Genomic DNA, 7,631 nt, shown 5'->3' on the forward strand with positions numbered 1-7,631 from the left:
AGGGGACAACCACATTTTCCCCCACAGAGGTTGGCTGCCACGCATAGTTCACCATTCTGTACCTCTAATTAATGATGCTATCCAGCATTCAGTATTTCTCTTTACCCAGGGAAGGGGTCAGTACTTTACTCCATCACTTTATAGGTTGACAACACTTGGAGTATGACTTGATGCCAAGACTGTCTCTGATTTCTGGAAATCCAAAGGCACCTGGCGAAGGCCCAGAAGTCATGACGACACACCCCACGGCTCCCCTTCATTGTTTGGTTCTTCTTCAGAATTAGGAGATCTGTTTGAGGCAATATCAAGCTTCTGGTCAGCGCCAGCATGAATCAACACAACAGTAATAACCACCCCACATTGGCTTAGCTCAGTACCTGGTCCTCTGGGAGTATGGTCAGAAAGATGAGTGTTGCAATTCAAATAGATGCTCAGATGTTCAAAGTCAGCACCACTTCCCCAGGGACAGTAGCAAGGTATAAACCAGATGGTGAGTGCTTGGTGTGGTGGTGGACTTCAATTAGGAGACTGGGGTTCTACTTCTGACCCTTACTAGGTCGTAAGCCTCAAGCAAGCCACTCAACTTTTCTGATCCTGATCATATGAGCATAAGAACATCTGACTCCTCAGTTTAAGCCCCGCAGTGGCATCCTGGGAAGAAGAAAAAATGGATACTTGGATTTATAATAAGCCATTTAAAGATTATTGAGAGCGATGTGGTACCAGGATGATTGTTCAAGAAGCTCCCAGAACTATAGTAATTGGAGAGAACTATGAGAGCTGGTATAAACTGAACCTTGGATAGGAAATTCAAGAAAAAGCTGAAGATTTGGGCTAGATGACAGCAGGGAGGAACCTGGGGAGATTGATAAGATACGTGGGAAGCAAGGAAGGCAGCACTGCACATTTGGCTTTCCTGAGTGCGATCTGAAGGCCAACCACCCAAAGGAAGTGCAAAGGGAAGACGGTGCCATTCTCTCTGTCCCTATACAGAAGGTGGATTGCAGGGGAAGAGAGGCTGCTCAAAGGGACACTAGGCAGTGAGGACCCCACATTAACCGAGGCCCACCATGGCCATCACAGAATCACAGGAAGTAAGAAGTTTGATGTGAACTCCAGATCTGAAAAGAAACCAGAATGATCTTAGAGAATGTCTTGGAATGGCTGAAAATGTCTTGAAGAGGAACTAGGCTGGTAAGAGAAAGTTGTGATGGAAAGCCGCAGGGGCTGTTCCCTCTCCTCCTGAGGAACAAAGCCTGCACCAATGGGCTGTGGCCCCCTGTGGTTAGAGGCCCCTAAGATACAGTCTAAGGCCCAGTAAAAGCCACCACAGCAGGGGAGGGGCCATCAGCCAGTGCAGACCCAGGGTTTACTGATGGATAATTTAGCTCATTTCATCCCAGTTCAACAGGATCTATGCTGGGCACAATCAAGGGGATTAAGACACTAGCCCTTGCCCACTAGAAGCTCTTAGGCCAAAGGGAAATTGGCGAGCCAACTAACCAATGTGGAAAGTCTAGAAATGGCTCAGTGAGTGATGAGGGATGTACTGGTGATAAAGTCATGTATAGTAAAAAAAAAAAACAAAAGGAGAAGAAATACGTTAACTGTGGAGATTAGTGACTCCCATGCAGATCTTTAATATTTTGAGCTTTTTATTATGGAAATTCTCAAGTATATAAAAAAGTTGAGTGAATAATATATTGAACCCTCAGGTACCAATTGCAGAGCTTCAACCATGCAGCCAATTTTGTTTGATTTATAATAGCGAGCAACCCCCTCTGCCCCCACTACCACTTCTTCCTCTCCCTTCTTTTTTTCTGGATTATTTTAGAGCAAATTCCAAACCTTAAATAATCTTATCTAGAAATACTTCAGTATGTTATCTCCAAGAGATAAGTGCTCCTGTGTGTCCACATACTCTCCCCCACTCTCAACTGAATTTTACAAATATTGTGGAGCAAAAGGAGTATTTATGCAAACCATCCAAGAATGCTTCACCATAAAAGGGAGACTGGGATTGTTAGACTAGCCACAAAAGCCAGAAACCAAAACAAAACCACACACACACACACACACACACACGAAGAACAGAGGCAGTAACAGCCACAGAAATGACTACTGTGGAATCTGGGAAAACAGAAGTGGACTTCTGGAGAGGAAGTAGAAAATGAAGATGACTTTCAAGTGGAAAGAAAGAAAAAGGTAAACATGCCCTTGTCAGGGCAAACAAGAGGTGTGGTAAATACCTCCTGTTGAGGAAAAGGATAAAGAGAACACTTAAAATAATTCTGAGGTCACTCAGAGGGGAAAAAAAAAAAAAGTCGTTTGAGGTAGGAATAAAGAAGGGCAAATTAATGGTAGTAGAACATGAAAATGATTTATTCAACAATTATTAAGTTCCTCCTGTACAATAGGCTTTCTTTAGATGGAACTCAAGTCCAAGGAGAGTATAGCGTCTTGACTCCATGTCCTTAGGGAGTCACCTTACCCCAACATAGTCTCCCTGCCTCCAGCAAGGCTGGTGCCAATTCTTCAGGATCTCAACATTTTCATCCAAATAGGATAGAATGCATGAATGATCAATCAATAGTTAATTAGAGAAAGCAGTGACAGAGAACCTGAGCCAAGAAAAATGAAGAGCCAAAGGAAATAGAGGAAAAATTTCAGAGGAAATATCAGAAGACTAAAAGAAAATACACACACACACATGTTAAGATAAGCAAAACTTCATCTAAATGATTTGCATACAGTATTTCATGACATCTTCACAACAATCGTGAGAGATGATAGCTGTCATTCCATTTTACAGATGAGAGAATTAAACCTCACAGAAGTTAAGAGATTCTCCCAAGGCTTTATAGCTTGTTAATTGGTGAAGTTTCTCTGGGAATCTTTTAATATCAAATATAGAGCTGTCTCCATTATCCCATAAGAACGCAGACTGGAGATGAAGCTTAGAAATCTCCAGAAAGATACCGAGGATATGAACGTAACTTGGGCTTAAGAAATAGAGCTGAATTTGAAGAGAGAAATCTATGTATGAAAGGACTGCTTTGGGACTAATCAAATTCCTCAATGGGAAAAGAGCCACCCAAGTTCAGATTTCCAGATTTTTGTTTAAAAGTTTGGAAAGATCATGGAAGCGAACAGGTTGAGAGGAAAGATGCAATTTTTATATCTGAACCCTCAAAAGGAAGAGTGCACGCAGAAAAAGGAAAATGTGCACAGGATGCCTCTCCTGTGTCCAGCAAAAGGCATGAGTCTGGGGGAGAAGTCAAGTGCATCTTAGGAAAGGAGCTGTGGCCAGGGATAAACAAATGCTGACCCCTTCAGTGAAGTATTTGTTATCAGCCTGGAAGATGTAGATACAAAAATGTGAATGTTTTCTATTAGAGCTTTCCAAATCAATCTGAATAATTGCAAAAGCCTATCTGGATGACCTGTATGCACAGTTTATCAGCAGGTATGGAACAAAACCTCAGGCTCAAGTTTGTGCTAGTCTTTTCAACCCTGGTCTCATTGGGGTCAACCATACCGCTACTATAATTATCCAAAAGCTGTGAAAAAAGAAGAAAGGAGGGCTGACCACATAAATGTTCTTTGTGAACAGAAGTTTCAGAGTAGTTTGAAAAGAATGTGAGAGAACTGAGTCTGCTAAGGCTTTCTAGAGTCAGGAAACTGCCCATATTAGCCAGAACCACATCTGTATTAAAACAGCAATTTATCATAAATAAAATAATTTTGGTCAATACTGTGTGTCCAGATTTTTTTTCCTTTTTTTTTTAAAAAAAAAAAGTCTATCAATTATTCAAGTTTAAAATTCGCTAGATTGGAGAGAGGGATATTTATTTAGCTGTCTGTGCTAGCTAGCCATTTGAATGCAGTACTTTGAGAGTCTCACAAGCAAAAGTGCTACAGGTCATAACATTTAAAGCGAAACGTTTTATCATTTCTATTCATGCATTGGTAGAGATTGAAATTAATTTCTTAAAACATAGGGAATTGGGTAGAGAAGCGAAGAACCAAAGTCATGCTCCCCCTTAAAGATTTCAGAAAAATGAAACATTTTTTTTTTTAATGACATAAAAAGAGTTCTCTCCACAGAAATATAGCCAAAGGCTTTTAAGAATAAAATAGGTATTGTCACAAAAGGGAGAGCACAGACAGATAAAACCAAGGTGAAGACACTGGGGAAGAAATAGTGAAATCAAAGAACAGATGAAACAGAATGGAGATGATGAGAGCACAAAAGGGTCACAGAAGAGCAGAAACACTCCCTCCAAAAGCTAAAGAAGAGAGAACTGCTGCAAGATTAAAATGGGCAGAAAAAGGCACCAAAAGAGGGAGCCTAGAGATAATGGAAGGGTTTAACCAAAGACATCAAGTGCAAGGAAAGATTGAGTGATGAGCTCGACTGTGGACTGATGAAGAAATAAGCCATCTGACAGTGGACATCATGGGTCAAGTGATTCTAAGGGAGCCGAATTTCAAAGCAAGTATGCACTCCTGGGTCTGGTGGACATGCTGCTTAGTTCTTCCAGGCTTTTAAAAATCCAGTCAACTGCACTTTTCCATGGCAGACACTTATGAGGAAGGTGAAGTGACCTATAGAGTGAAACGAGGAGCTAGTGATCATTTAAAAATGAAAGAGGGCAGATGTTGGGAACTAGACACCACTATCTTTTTAAGGACAGATTAGGGGACTTTTGTAGGAAATTTTCTATTGCATACAACATTTGTTCAATGCTCAACAAAGTAAAAAAAAATTTTCAGCCATTATTTCTACAAATAAAATTTATGCCCCTTTCTTTCTTCTTCAGGGTGTCTTATAATGCAAGTGTTAGCTCAGTTGATATTGTCTCATATGTTCTCTAAGCTATCTTCAATTTTTAAATTCTTTTTTCTTTTTGCTACTCTGATTAGATGAGTCCCATCTCTTGTCTTCAAGTTCACTGATTCTTTATTCTTCACTTTATCTGCTTTTGAACCCCTCTAGTGTAGGAAAGTTATGACCAACCTAGACAGCATATCAAAAGCAAAGATATTACTTTGCCAACAAAGGTCCATCTAGTCAAGGCTATGGTTTTTCCAGTAGTCATGTGTGGATGTGAGAGTTGGAGCATAAAGAAAGCTGAGCGCTGAAGAATTGATGCTTTTGATCTGTGGTGTTGGAGAAGACTCTTGAGAGTCCGTTGGACTGACTGCAAGGAGATCCAACCAGTCCATCCTAAAGAAGATCAGTCCTGAGTGTTCATGGGAAGGACTGGTGTTGAAGCTGAAACTCCAATACTTTGGCCACCTGATGCGAAGAGCTGACTTGTTTGAAAAGACCCTGATGCTGGGAAAGATTGAAGGTGGGAGAAGAAGGGGACGACAGAGGATGAGATAGTTGGATGGCATCACCGACTCAATGGACATGGGTTTGGGTAAACTCTGGGAGTTGATGATGGACAAGGAGGCCTGGCGTGCTGTGGTCAATGGGGTCGCAAAGAGTCAGACATGACTGACTGACTGAACTGAACTGAGTGTATTTTTCAGTTCTATTATTGTCTTCTCTGTGACTTCTACTGGTACTTTCTTATACTTTCAATGTCTTTGTTCTATCACTGTGTTCATTTATTCTTCTCCCCAGTTCAGTGACTAATTTAATGACTGCTACCTTGAACCCTATCAGGGTAAATGAAATCTGATTCATTGAGGTTTTTTCTGAAGTCATATCTTGTTCTTTCATTTGGAAGATAGTCTTCTGTTTCTTCATTTCGCTTGACTCTCTGTTGCTTTCTATGCAGTAGATAAAAAACAAAAACAAAACACCACTTGCAGTCTTGAAGGAGTGGCCTCCTGTAGGAGATGAACTTTGTCATTCAGTCCTGCCCTAGTTTATCATAGTTGTCTCTTAGACTTTTGTGACTATTAAAGCAGCTATATTCAATAACTCCCAGTAATTGAGGATGTACCAAGACTTCAGTGTTAAAGGTAGGGAGGCTCTTTGTACCTACATTTGGACTGATTGAAAGCCAGACCTTCAGCGAGCAGCTTTTAAAATTATGCAAAAATATATACTCCTGTAAGACCACAAGCATAAGCCCTTCAGGCCACCACAACCAGGCAATCTGGAGATATCCTCTGGGCAGCAGCTACAAATTTAAGGGTTCCAGACAAGCATATAAATTCTTCTTTGGGAGATACTAGCAAGCTGGAAAAAGGCCAAGATAACATCTACAGTCCACATACTTTGAGAGCAGCTCTGTAGGCTACTAGATGCATGCCCAATACAAAGCCGGCTCCTCAGCCCAGAGCTCCAGGACAAGCAAAAGACCTCGTTCACAGAAGGATGGTGGTGGGTGCCCCAGTCTGCTATCTGTGCAGTATTCTGGGGGTGGTAGCCTGCCAAGAGTCATCACTCCAATTGCCCGCAGGACCCAGGAATGCAAGCCCCCTTCTCCCCCTGTCACCAGAGCTAGATATCAAAGCAGCATTCCCTGGGAAACATGCACAAAACTGGGGGCACCAGACATAAAAATCAGAGTGCCAGATGCATGCAAAGCTCTCTTGAGGGGACACTGGCACTCTGGAGCATGCCAGAGGGAGAATGCAAAGATAGCACCTGCCTCTATGTCCTCTCTGGAAAAGGAAATGGCAACCCACTCCAGTATTCTTTCCTGGAAAATCCCATGGATGGAGAAGCCTGGTAGGGTACAGTCCATGGGGTCTCAAAGAGTCCGACACGACTGAGCAACTTCACTTTCCCTTTCCCTATGGCCTCTGGAAAGGATTATAGTCAGCCCCTAGATGCATGTTAATTAGAAGCCTGACCCTCCGGCCACAGCTATTATAGTTAGCTAACAGGCAGCCTTCGCAGAAAGACCAAGCTGCTGGATTGTGACCATGAAGACACATGAGTACCTAGTACAGGTGGGGAAATGGCAAACAGCTCAGTGTCACTAGAGTTCAAGGCAGGGAATAACAGAAAATGTGGCTGGAAATTGGGAGATTCTTATATCGTCTGTCAAGGAGCCGAGACTTGACTCTGGGCGATTGTTAAAAGAAGGAGCTCTGGCATGTTCGCCTTGTAGAAGGTTCATCTTCCTCTTGGCTTTGGTGTGGAGGGTGGTTTGGAGGAGGGGATCAATCCACAGGCAGAGAGATATAGGGATAGAGAAGAGGAGGCGTACTTGAAAAAGATTTGGACAGCAAATTATGCAGGGTCTTATGGTTATTGGTTGTGGGTGGGAGGAGGCCAGAAAGACCCATGGGTTCTGATCTGTGTGATTCAAGGAATGGTGGTTCCATTAAATGAATCAGGGAAACACAGAAGGTGGAGGGAGGTAGTGATGAATTCTGTTTGGGTCATGCTAAATTGAAGATAGGAGGCGGATGGCTATGACTGGTGGTCAGAGGAGAGTTCTGATAGTAGACATATAGATTTGAGCATTGTATTATCACAAAACTTGGGGAGCCTGGTGGGCTGCAGTCCATGGGGTCGCTAAGAGTCGGACACAACTGAGCAACTTCACTTTCACTTTTCACTTTCCTGCATTGGAGAAGGAAATGGCAACCCACTCCAGTGTTCTTGCCTGGAGAATCCCAGGGACGGGGGAGCCTGGTGGGCTGCCATCTATGGGGTC

The sequence above is a fragment of the Bos mutus genome, chromosome 2, assembly GCF_027580195.1.
Source record: "Bos mutus isolate GX-2022 chromosome 2, NWIPB_WYAK_1.1, whole genome shotgun sequence".
NCBI classification, from domain to species: domain Eukaryota; kingdom Metazoa; phylum Chordata; class Mammalia; order Artiodactyla; family Bovidae; genus Bos; species Bos mutus.